The sequence below is a fragment of the Panthera leo genome, chromosome B2 (assembly GCF_018350215.1).
Source record: "Panthera leo isolate Ple1 chromosome B2, P.leo_Ple1_pat1.1, whole genome shotgun sequence".
Taxonomy (NCBI): domain Eukaryota; kingdom Metazoa; phylum Chordata; class Mammalia; order Carnivora; family Felidae; genus Panthera; species Panthera leo.
The window spans coordinates 53,083-66,927 of NC_056683.1; the positions used below are offsets into that span (position 1 = coordinate 53,083).

The following is a 13,845-nucleotide window of genomic DNA, read 5'->3' on the forward strand; positions in this document are numbered from 1 at the left end:
GCAGCTGGAGGTCATTCCTGGCCACAGCCTGAGCAGGGAGTGTGAGGTCCATACGGAGCTGCTATGTGGGACCGCTCTCAGTGCACAATGCACTGTTCATCTCCAGAATGTCAGTGTGTTGCCAAAGTGCACGCAGGTAATCACCTAAAAAGATTCTTGTCTCCCTGGATTTTCCTGAAGGTTCTACATATTTGTGGGGGGAAAAGAGCCCTGGAGATATGGGGAATTTAACTTGTTCTTATGAAAATGCTGTATGCCCAAGTTCATATCCCTCAGTGAGACTAAAAGTGGAGACAGGTTCTAGATCAGCTGAGTCATCCTACAATTCAGGGCTGGCCAGATGCCACCCCTGCTGGACCCCTGTCATCATCCTGACTACAGCTTTGCATCTCCTCAAACTTCTCTCACAATATCCTGAGGCTTTGCCTGTGTTCCTGCTGTCTCAGCCCTAATAACAGTTCTCAGTGGGACCTACACAGAGCCTCAGCTGTGTTATCTGTGAAAACAGGGGTAATATTTGTTTCTAAGAACAAGAGAAAAAGAAGACATTCAGTGTATAAAGCATCTGCAAAATCTCTGGGAACACGCTTCTCACAGTTTCAGTTAAGATATCTCCACACAATGATCCTCCAAAAAAGATGGTCACAGGAGTTCATTAAACTAGGACTGTTAACAACTCAGCCCAGGGAGTGGGAATCACGGTTTTAAAAAATAAGACAATGTCCCTCGTTTTTCTATTAGAATTCGGGCCCTGCCACACAGTGAAAAAAATCTAATTATGAGAATGTGTACATTCAGAGACCTAGATCTGAAGACAATCATTTTCTATTACACATAATCTCACAGATGCAGCCACACACTACAGTGTTCATCTGAGGCCACAGCCACAGATAAACTACAGAAGACAGAATGCATGTAGGAAAACATAAGATCACAGGGAAATAAACCCAAATCTCTTTGCCTTGTAGGACAACTCTTTTGAAATTTGAAGAGGACTGTGCATGGTGACAGACTATCATGTTTGTATATACATTTTAAGAATGTGTCAGATCTACCTGAATGCTTTCCATGCCCATCCTGTCCCCTCCACTTTGTCCTTCCTACTGTCCCCTAATCCACCTTTCATCGTTATGTCTCTGTGTCAGCGTCTGCTTCTAGGACCATCTACTCTCACTCCCCATTGGTGCACACAGTGGGGTTCCTGTACACACAGGTAACAAAGTACCGGAAATGGTGGAGGGAGTTTTCTGGGGTGATGGGACCTTCCTATATCTAGGTGCTTATGCTCATTTATTTTGGAAATATTCCCTGAGTCCATGATGCCTTCGGGTCAGATAGGTATCTGTCCTTAGGAAGTGGCTGAGATCTAATGGTGGAGAAGGATGAGGGACCAGCAGTGACTGTGGTAGAGGAGTGAGGGTCAGACCCATGCCCAGGATGCCAGGTGTCCACAGACAGCACCACGTGTAGGAGGACTCTGAGGAGCAGAGATTTCTTGATCAGACCCATGGACTACATAATCATCCTGCAGTTTCCTCACTGAGCGATGGCCAGAGCAGAAGGCCAGCAGCTGGAGGACACCCTGATCATGGCTGGAGTGGAGCAGTGGGCCTGGGGGATTGAGTCAGGGAAAGGGACAGGCAGAAGGCAGCAACAGGGAGTTTGAGAGACACAGGAAAGAGAAGAGAAGGGACCCTTCTCTGCTGACTTCACCTACATTTTTGTGTGACCAAAATGAGCCGCTTGTCTCCCAGGGAAGGGAAGAGGGCTGGCAAAAAGACAGAATGACATACTCAGCTCAAGTGCCCAGGGTATCTGCCTTGCTCTTGAGTACCTAACACAGGAAGCACGTGCTTTCTGTCATGATTGGAACTGCAGCTCGTACCATTTAGTGAAAATCAATCCAATTATGCATCCCTCAGCATTAAAGTACTCCAACAAAATTAAGTGAACAGACTGAAAGATACAACACAGGATAAAGTCCAAAGGTAGAATGACTGCAATACTTTCGGGAATACAGTCTATCAGAAAAGGAGGTAGGTACCCTAGTGCAGGCCTTCAGACACCTGGGCAATATCTGAAAATGTAAAAAAAAAAAAAAAAAAAAAAAAAGTCCTTACTCCAAAAGCAACATTAGCTCTAGACACAAAGGGATCATGATTTAAGGTTTAGAGAGAAAGCATGTGACTTCATGGTGCTGTATCCATGAGATCAATTCTCATCAAATTATACCCTTTAATTTGAGGCTCTTTGTTATATGTAAATTATACCTCATTAAAGAGAGTTTCAAAGCACAAAATACTAGAAGCAAATGTGGGAACGTTCCTTTCAAATCCTGAAGTGCATGGGTGAAATGAGTCTGTCTGCCCATGTCTCAAAAATCCAAAATAATAAGACCCTTAAAAAATTAATAGCAGACTAAGCAGACCCTGAGCTCACACTGTCCCATGTTTTCAACTGCATAACATCCACATCCAAGTCCATGAACCAGAGAACGATCCAAAGACTGGCAGAACAAACTCCACACCTAAATAGAAGCTGCATCAGAAAGGTGGAGTCTGGCTGCCTGCAGAAGGGGCAGAAAAAGTGAGCCCTCACACCAGGGAAGACTAATCTCCATAACATTGGGCATTAAAACCCAGGGGGGCTGAATTCCCTTGAGTTTAGATCCTGGGCTTTGGAGGTCAGCTGACCCAGCACTGGGTGATCCAGGAGGATGAGTGACAGCCAGGTCCCTGCCTGTGTAGAGAGGCAACGTAAACATGGCATTTCACACAATGCTTAGGCCACAGGAGACACATGTATTTGTGCTGATTCTTGATTCTTGACTCAGCTGGCCTGCCTGGGTCCCACTGACACCACTGACAGCAAGCACAGCCCACAACAGGCACGCATTCAGTGCAGACCTCCGCACTGAAAGGAAAAGTAACCCAGACACAACAGCAGGGAGTGAGCAATACCCATACGATATCCTCCTGAAGGTCCAGGTTCTATAAACGGAGATGTGCACTGCTGAGGACTCCAGGACCTCTTCTTCATAACGGCATTAATTTCAAGATCAGAAGGCACAGCTGACTTTCCTAACACAGAGAAATAGAGCCAGAGAGACAGACAAAATGGACACACAGAGATGTTTATCCACAGTGAAAGACCTAGTCAAAGCCACAGCCAGAGATCTAAGCCAAAGACATATAAGTAACATACCTGATACAGAATTTAAAGCAATGATCATAAGGATACTCACTGGAGTTGTGGAATGAGTAGAAGAGTGAGACCCCTGACAGAGGTAAGATATAACATAGTTACACACTGAGGACACAATAAAGGAGAAACATGCTTGCTGGAAACAACAGAGGGATGGAAGAAGCAGCCGAACAAACTAGTGACCTTGAAGACTAAGTGATGGAAATTAATCACACTGAACCAAAGAGAGAGAACAGAATTCTGCAACGTGAGACAAGACTAAGGGAACTCAGTAACTACAGGAAAGATAATAGTATTCATATTGTAGGAGTCCCAGAAGGAAGAGAAAATGGGGAAGAAAATTTATTTGAGGAAACAATAGCTGAAAACTTCCCTAATTGGGGGAGGAAAACAAACATCCACATCCAGGAGACTAGAGAACTCCCATCAAAATCAGGCCAACACACAAACCTATTGTAAGGAAACTTACAAGTTAGGGTGAGAGTAAAGAAAAACTCATAAAAGCAGCAAAACAGTCCTTAACTTAGAAGGGAAGACCCATGAGGCTAGCTACATATTTCTGAAAAGAAACTTGGCAAGCCAGAGTGACATCACATATTCAAAGTGCTGAATGGAAAAATCAGCAGCCAAGAATACTCTATTCAGCAAGGCTATCTTTCAGGATGAAGGAGACACAGACTTTCACAAAGAAAAACTAAAGGAGTTTGTACCACTAAACCAGTCCTGCAAGAAATATTAAGAGGGATTCTTTGAGTGGAAATGAGAGACCAACAGTGACAGTATAGAGGTAGAAGACAAGTTCAAGTAAAAAATGAACATTTCTGGAAAAAAAATCAGTTAAAATACTCAGAGAAATGGATCTGAAATATAATAACATCTGCCAAAAACCTAGGGAGGAGAAAGTAATGGGTTCAAAGGTAAATGACCATCAACTTAATACAAACTGCTAAATGCAGAAGAGGTTATATAAACACCTAACAGTAGCCATATCCTAAAACCAGTCATAAATATGCTAAGAATAAAGAAATCAAAATATATCACTAAAGAAAATAAGCAATACATGAAACAAAGGCAAGAAAGGATCAGAGAAAATCATTAGAAACCACAACAAAACAGGCAATAAAATGGCAATACATATATACATAGCAATCAATTTTGAAGGGAAATGGAGTGAATGCTCCAGTCTAGAGAGGTAGGGTCTAAGAATGGATGACAAAACAAAACAGATTCTGATGCCTACAAGTGACCCACTTTACACCTCAAGAATGATAGGATAGAGAAACATCACACAAATGAATGTCAAAAGAAAGCTGGGGTGGCAATATTTGTATCAGAAAAAATACACTCAAAAAAGTACATAACAAGAGACAGAGGAGGACAGTATATAACAGTAAATGGTACAATCCCAAAAGAAGATATAACAACTGTAAATATATCCCACAATTAAATGGGATTTATTCCCAAGCTACAAAGGTGGTTCAATATTCGCAAATCAATCAATATGATACAATACATCAACAGGAGAAAGGATAAGAACCAGATGATCAGGAAATCCAGGTGGCTGATCCTTTAACAGTCTGAAATCAGCTCAGGTCATGACTTCATGATTCCTGAGTTCAAGTCCTGCGTCAGACTCTGTGCTGAAAGCTCAGATCCAAGAGCCTCCTTCGAATTCTATGTCTCCCTCTCTCTCTGCCCCTCCCTGCTCACGCTCTCTCTCAAAATTAGTAAACGTTAAAAGAAAAGAAGCATACAGTCATTTCAATACATGCAGAAAGGAACATTTGACAAAGTACAACATCCGTTCATGCATGTAACCCCCTAAAGTAGGTTTACAGGAAACATATATTAACATCATAAAGGTTATCTATGAAAACCCTTCAGTTATAATCAACCTTAATGGGGAAAATCTGAGAGCTTTTCCTGTAAGGTCAGGAAGAAGACAAGGATGTTTACTCATACCACTTTTAGTAAACAAATTACTGGAAGTCCTAGCCACAGCCAGCAGACAAACAAAATGAAACTATTTGCAGATTACATGACACTATATATAGAAAACCCTAAAGAGTCCACCCAATAACTGCTAGAACTGATAAATGAATTCAGCAATGTCACAGGATGCAAAATCATTGTACAGAAATCTGTTGCATTTGTAGACCATACAGAAGCAGTAGAAAGAGACATTAAGAAAACAGTCCCATTTACAGTCATACAACAAAAATAAGATATCTATAAATCTAACCAAAGTGGTGAGCGACCTATACTCAGAAAAGTATAAAACAGTGATGAAAGAAATTCAAGATGACACAAAGAAATGGAAGGACATTCCATACTCACGGATCAGAAGTACAAATATAGTGAAAATGTCTATGCTTCCCAAAGCAATTGACAGAATTAGTGCAATTTCCATCAAATTACCGACAGCAGTTTTCACAGAACGACAACAGTCCTAAAATTTGTATGGAACCAAAAAAGACCCCAATCTTCAGAGTAAACAATCTTTATGTGAAGTGATAATTATGGATGGCACTATGCCTCTGGATCTTCTGCTCCAAAACACAATAACTCTGGCTTAAGCATTTGAACAAACGTTAGACATATCCCAACCAAGGATCATTCTACAAAATACATTCTACAAACGTACCCTCAAAACTTTGCACCTTATGAAAAATATGGAAAAATCTAAAAATTGTCATGGCCAAGTGGAGCCTAAGGAGACAGGATGACTGTAATGTGCCAGCTGGGATGAGTCTGGGCTAGGAGAGGTTAAAACCGAAGCAATCTGAATACAAATATAAACTTTACTTCATACTACCATATCTCTTTGATACATTGATTGTGATCATGTACCAACCATTATGACATCAATAGTGACAAAACAGTCTGATGTATGTGGATAGTCAGTATTATGCTCCCAATCTTTTTTGGTAACTAGAAACCCATCATGAAAGAATAGATTATTAGTAATCATGGTTTTTCTACACATAAGATTACATAACCAGTTCCAGTATTAGTTACTAGTGATGTACATGTACCTATTCTTGTTCTTACTATTGTTTAATTTAAATAATAGCATTCATGGTACAGAAAACTGAATGCATGATAAACACTTCATAGAAACATCTACTTTACATATTTTAAGATAATAACGTATATATACCACTCTATTATGTGGTATGTAAATGTTTTTCTGATCTTGAACGAGCATGTCATTGAATGGCTTTCCATAAAGGTGGTTATGCTAGATAATGAATGATACTCAGATTTTACAGGATGTACGTCACATCATGCCTGAACATTGTCAAAAATAAAAACATACACGCGGCCAGATGAAGCATTGTGACTGGCTCACTTATTGTAAAGAACCCTTGCTTTAATATTTTCACGTATATTTTTAGCAGGAATACAAGAGAATCAAATATTTCCAAATTGAAGAGATATTCAAAGACTGGAAGAACGATAGGGAGTTCAAAGGGTTTCAGAAGGATAAGAGTTGACCATGAAGGGGGAGTCACAGGCAAGGAGCTTTCTCTGGTCCACACTGACATGTTTGCATGAGGATATGTGACTTGCCAAAGGGTAAGTCCCAGAAGTACAAGAGGGAAAGACAACGCTTTAGGGCGGGGTGACTTGTAAAGGGTGCTTCTGTGCCTAAGTGATGGGTCAGCAACCTGGCTGGGGGTCCCTGCGTCAAAGACTTCAAAAGATCAGCAGTAACCTATACTCACAAAGATCTTAGTAACATAGATCAAAGTAACTTAGAGCCACAAAGATCTTAGAACCACAGAGTCGATCTTCACCTATGATTAGGAGATGGTCACAGTTTCACAGGGTATGATCTTTGGGCCGGCAGTAGATGCCTAAAATATTATTTAGGGCTATACATTTAATGAAAAAAATGTATGTGTAAAAATTTGGGTTTGGAATGTTAAGAAAAATCACAGGCCCATCATGGAGTTACTTACGTTAAGGCCACATGTCACTAAACCTAATTTCATTCCTGCAGGAATGTAACCTTTAACCAGTAAGCAAAGAATTTCCTAGTCAGTGCTGGAAATTTAACTGATAGATCCCTGCCATTCCCCTCAGAGAGGCAGTCTTGCCTAAATAAGGTATTCCATGCCACTATTTTTTTTTAAGTTTATTCAAGTTAGAGACAGGGAGCACATGCAAAAGAGGGGCAAGACAACAGGGAAAGAGAGAATCCCACAACCAAGAGGTCATGATCTGAGCCAGGATCAAGAGTCAGACACTTAACCAAGCCATCCAGGCACCCTGAGAATGTGGAGTTTCAAAGGTTAGCAGTCTTGGCTGGGATACAGCCATGAGAGCACTGGCCTACTCCTGAAGAGAAAGCGCAAACAACTTGCAGGCAGATGGCATTGAAACAGTGATCTGTACAACACCTGGTGCACACACTGGGGGAGATTATACACTCATCGTGGAGAGCATCCCTGTGAAGCAGTGTTCACAATGAGGGGACAAAGAGCTAGGACAGAGGAGCTGCGTGGCGCCATTACCCTGCTCTGCACACCCCCCCAGCAAAAAAAACACAGAGCCATCTGCTGGAACCAAGGCAATCCCCACACTGGGTGCCTAAGCTGCTTACGACAACCCCAACTTCCTGTGTTCTGGCGAGACTGGCCTTCAAGGTCATTCAATCTTGCTTCAGTCCCAATGGAGCTGGCCCCTTCCCCAGAAGACCAGGGGAAGCCCATGACCATACCACCTCTCTTGACCAGACCGTTATGCAGGGCTTCACTTCTAGTGGCAATCATTTCAAGTCTCACTTAACAAGCAGATTGGAGCAGACCTAGATAAGTCTCACAACATTCTGGCCAAGGACCATACATTGCTCATACAACTGGCTTGAAGGATAGTGCAGCCAGAACACAAAACAGTGCGTGCAACACACACCACAGACACTCCATGTTGTGCCAGGCCCTGGACACTAGATGATCTCCTCTTCATAAAGCCATTCATCCCAGAGGCAGGTAACATAATGAGCTTTGGTAACAGAGAAGGTAAATACTCAACCAAAATGCCAAGATAAGAGGAATGCATCCCAAATGAAAGAACAAGATAAGGTCATGGCCAGAGACATGGAAGGAACATTTCCAAACTCATTCTATGAGGCCAGCATGGCCTTGAGTCCAAACTGGACAAAGACCCCACCGGAAAGGAAAACTACAGACCAATTTCCCTGATGAATCTGGATGCGAAAATTCTCAACAAAAAGTAGCAAACCGGATCCAACAATACATAAAAAGGATTATTCAGGACAATGAGGTGGATTTTATTCCTGGAATGCACAATAGATTCAATATCTGCAAATCAACTGATGTGATACATCACATTGATAAAAGAAAGGATAACAACCACCTGATCCTCTCAATAGATGCAGAATAAACGTTTGACAAAATGCAGCAGCATCCTTTCTTGGTGAAAAAAAAAAAAAAAAAAAAAAAAAAAAAACCTCATGAAAGGAGGGATAGAAGTATCATTCCTCAACATGAGAATATCCAGATATGAAAGTCCCACAGCTAATATCATCTTCAGTGGTGAAAAACTGAGCTTTCCCCCTAAGGTCAGGAACACGACGGGGATGTCCACTCTCAGCACTGTTATTCACCATACTGTTGGAAGTCTTCGCCTCAACAATTAGACATCAAAAAGAATACAAGGTGTCCAAGTTGGCTAGGAGGAATCAATCTTTCCCTGCTCACAGACACGATACTCTCCATGGAAAATCTGAACGACTCCACCAAAAAACTTCTAGGATTGATACAGGAATTCAGGAAAGTATCAGAATATAAAATCAATATGCAGAAGTTGATTGCATTTCTATAAACCAGTAATGAATCAACAGAGAAATCAAGGAATTGATGTCATTTACAACTGCACTGAAAACCATAAAATACCCAGGGATAAACCCAACCAAAGAGGGAAAAGATCAGTACAGTTAAAACAATAGAGGGTCTCCTGGGTGGCTCAGTCGGTTAAGTGCCGTCTTCGGTTCTGGGAATGATCCTGCATTTGTGGGATTGAGTCCCTTGACGGGCTCTGTGCTGACAGCTCAGAGCCTGGAGCCTGCCTCAGAGTCTGTGTCTCCCTCTATCTCTCTCTGCCCTCCCCGCCCCCCCCACCGCTCATGCGCACTCACTTGCTCGCTCACTCTCTCAAATATAAATAAACATTAAAAAATTAAAAGAACAAACCATACAGCGTCTATAAAAGAAGTTGAAGAAGACACAAAGAAATGAAAAAAAAATCCCATGTACATGGATTAGAAGAACAAATATTGTTAAAATGTCAATACTATCCAAAGCAATCGACAAATTCAATGTAATTCCTATCAAAATAACACCAGCATTTTTCACAGAGCTAGAGACAACAATCCTAAAATTGTATGGAACCAGGAAAGATCCCAAAGAGCCAAAGTAATGTTGAAAAAGAAAAACAAAGATGGAGACATTACAACTCTGGACTTTATGGTGCATTAGAAAGCCGCAATCATCAAGACAGTATGGTACGGGCACAAGAACAGACACATAGATCAAAGGACCAGAATATGGAACCCAGAAATGGAGCCTCAAACATATGGCTGAATAATCTTTCACAAAGCAGGAAAGAATATCCAAAGGAAAAAGAAGAGTCTCTTCAGCAAATGGTACTGGGAAACCTGGACAGTGACAAGTATGAACCTGGACTATGTTCTTAAACTTCTCTCTCTCTCTCTCTCTCTCTCTCTCTCTCTCACACACACACACACACACACACACCTCAAAATGGATGAAACATATAAATGTAAGACAGGAAACCATCAAAATCCTAGAGGAGGAAACAGGCAACCTACCTCTTTGATCCTGACCGCAACAACTTCTTGCTTGTCATTTCTCCAGAAGCAAGGGCAATAAAACCAAAATAAACTATTGGGACCTCAAGATAAAAAGCTTCTGCACAGCAGAGGAAACAATCAGGAAAACTAAAAGGAAACTTAATGGAATGGGAGAAGATATTTACAGGTGACATATCAGATAAAGGGTTAGTATCCAAAATCTATCAAGAACTTATCACACTCAACACCCAAAAACCAAATAATCCAGAGAAAAAATGGGCAAAAGACATGAAGAGACACTTTAACAGGACATCCAGATTGGTCACACGTGAAAAGATGCTCAACCTCATTCCTCATAAGTGAAATACACATCAAAACCACAATGAGATATCCCCTCACGCCGATCAGAATGGCTAAAATTAACATCTCAGGAAATGACAGATGTTGGCAAGGATGCAAAGGGAAAGCTTTTGCAATGCTGGTGGGAATGCAAAATGGTGTAGCCACTCTGGAAAATAGTATGGAGATTCGCTACAAAAACCAAAAATAGAACTGCACTAGGACCCAGCAATTGCACTACTAGGTTTTTACACAAAGGATGCATTAATGCTGACTCCAAGTGGCACATGCACTCTAATGTTTATAGCAGCATTATCAACAATAGCTACATTATGCAAAGAGGCCAAATGACCATTGACAGATGAATGGATAAAGAAGATGTATATTCATACAATGGAATATTACACGGCGATCAAAAGGAGTGAAATCTTGCTATTTTCAACAACATTTAGTGAACTGGACTTTATTATGATAAGCAAAATATGTCAGAGAAAGACACACATCATATTAAATTCCACAGATGAGAGAATTCATAACACTGAAGAACGTAGTGAAAGGAAAGCAAAAATAAGATACAAACAGAGATGGAGTCAAACGATAAGACACTGTTAAATAGAGGGAAGAAGCTCAGGGTTCCTGGAGGGTTACTGAATAGGGGTATGGGCTAAATGGGTGATGGGCATTAGAGACAGCACTTAGGATGAGTACTGGATATATTTTGTAATTGACGGATCACTAAATTCTAATCCTGAAACTGTATTCCACTATAAGGTAACTAACTTGGGCTTAAATTTTAAAAAAGAAAAAAATATTAAAAATAAGTAAAGAAATATACTACCAGTCAAAAGTAAAGAATATATAAATCGGGCTCTTTTAGTGGAAATGAAAGACCAAAATTGTTACAGACAAGAAAGGATCAGAGAAAACATCAAGATACAATGGTAAAACAACTAGTAGGGCACTAAATATATACCTATCAATAATTACTCTAATGTAAATCGATAAATGCTCCAATCAAAAGACATTGGATAGGGAGACAGAATGGACACAAAAAAAGAAAAGAAAAGAAAAGAAAAGAAAAGAAAAGAAAAGAAAAAAAGAAAAGAAACAAACAAACAAACAAAAAAAAAACCAAGGCCTATCTAGGTGCTGCCTACAAAGCCTTATTTGGACTTAAGTCACCTGCAGATTTAAATTGAGGGAATGAAAAAACATTTATCATGCCAATAATATCAAAAGAAACCCAGTACCAATACTTATATCGGGCAAAAAACTTTAAAATTGAGACTGTAGTTTGGTACCCTTTAGGTCAATACCTAGTAGTAAAATTGCATGCACCCAATATTTATAGCAGCTTTATCAACAGTAGCTAAATTATGGAGAAAGCCCAAGTATCCAACAAGTGATGAAGGTATAAAGAAGTTGTGGGGTCTGTGTATGTGTGTGTCTGTGTATTCATGTATACGCGTGTGTGTGTGTGTACGTGTATATATTCATACATACATACATACATACATACATACATACGTATATACAATCAAATATGTCTCGGCTTCAAAAAGAATGAAATCCTGTCATTTGCAACGATGTGGATGGATCTAGAATGTGTTATGCTAAGTGAAATATGTCAATCAAAGAAAGACAAATATATCATTTCACTCATGTGTAATTGAAGAAACAAAACAGATGAAAACATGGGAAGGGGGCAGGAAAAGAGAAGAGTGGTAACAAACCACATGTGTCTCTTAATGATAGAGAAAAAAAAGTGAAGATTCATGGAGGGAGATGGGTCAGCTCTGGGCTAGATGGGGGACCTGTATTAAGAAGAGCACTTGTTGTGATGAGCACTGGGTGTTGTATGTAAGGGATGAATCACTGAATTCTACTCACGAATCCGAGAATGCACTGTATGTCAACTAAGACTTAAATTTAAAAAATAAATAAAGCTGTAACAAGAGATGAAGACGAACACTATCTCATACTAAAGGGGACAACCAAACAAGAAGATCCAATGATTGTAAATTTTGATGCCCCCAACATGCAACCACCAAGTATATAAAACATTTAACAACAACAATAAAAGAACTCATTTATAATAATATAACGATATTAGAGGACTTTAACACATAACTCACATCGATGGACAGAACCTGTAAACAGAAAACCAACAAGGAAACAATGGCTTTGAATGACACACTGGACCAGATGGGTTTAACAGATATATTCAGAACACTCCATACTAAAATGACAGAGTACACATTCTTTTCAAGTGCACATGGGGCATTCTCCATAATTGATCACATTCTAGGTCACAAATCAGGCCTCAACAGGTACCCAAAGGCAGAGATCAGACCAAGCATTTTTTCTGACCACAAAGCTAAGAAACTTGAAGTTAACCACGTGTGCGCGCGCACACACACACACACACACACACACTAAGGGGGAAAGGCCACAATTAAAGGGAGGTTAAATAACATGCTACCAAATGAATGGGTCAAACAGGAAATCAATGAGAAAATACACCGAAACTAATGAAAATGAAAATACACTGGTAAAAGTATTTGGAATGCGGCAGAAGCAGTCTATGATGGAAGTATATAGCAGTACAAGCCTACCATAAAGAGCAAGAAAAATCCCAAACAATCCTAACTTATAACTAAAGGAATGAGAAGAACAGCCGAAGGAAGGAAATAATAGAGATTAAGGCAGAAATAAGGAATATAGAAACCAAAAAGACACTAGAGCAAATCAATGAAACCAGGGGCTGGTTCCTTGAAAACAGTAATCAACATGAAAACCTCCTAGGCATACTTTTCACAAAGAAGAAGGAAAGGACTCAAATAAAATCACAAATAACACAGGAGAAATAACAGTCAACACCACAAAAATACAGTTAGAAGATAATATTATGAAAATCTATATGCAACAAATTGGACACTCTGAGAAAAATGGAACAATCCCTAGAAACACACAAACTACCAAAACTGAAACGAAAGATACATAAAATCTGAAAACAGAAAGAAATCAAATCAGTAATAAAAAATTTCCCCCCAACACAAGAGTTCAGGGCCAGATGGCTTCACTAATGAATTCTACCATCCATTTAAGGAAGAGATAATATGTATTCTTCTCGAATTATTACAAAAAATAAAAAAAGAAGGAAAACTTACAAATTCATCTTATGAGGCCATCATTACCTTGATACCAAAACCAGTTAAAGCCTCCACTAAAAATGAAAACTGCCAGGGCTCCTGTGTGGCTCGGTGGGTTTGGTGTCCAAATCTTAATTTTGGATTAGGACATTATTTTGCAGCGCATGGATTCGAGTCCCACGTTGGACCCTGTGCTGACAGTGTGGAGCATGGCCAGGATTCTCCCTCTCCCTGTCTCTCTGCCCCTCCCTCACTTTTATGTACCCTATGTCTCTAAGTAAATAAATACTTTAAATATGTTTTAAAAAATTT

At 40.0% G+C, this 13,845-nt stretch overlaps 1 long non-coding RNA gene across 5 annotated transcripts in view; it reads right to left on the bottom strand.

Moving 5' to 3' along the window:
• LOC122219306 overlaps nucleotides 1-13,845 on the bottom strand; it is a 39,611-nt gene that overhangs the window by 6,736 nt on the left and 19,030 nt on the right. The window lies entirely within an intron of this gene.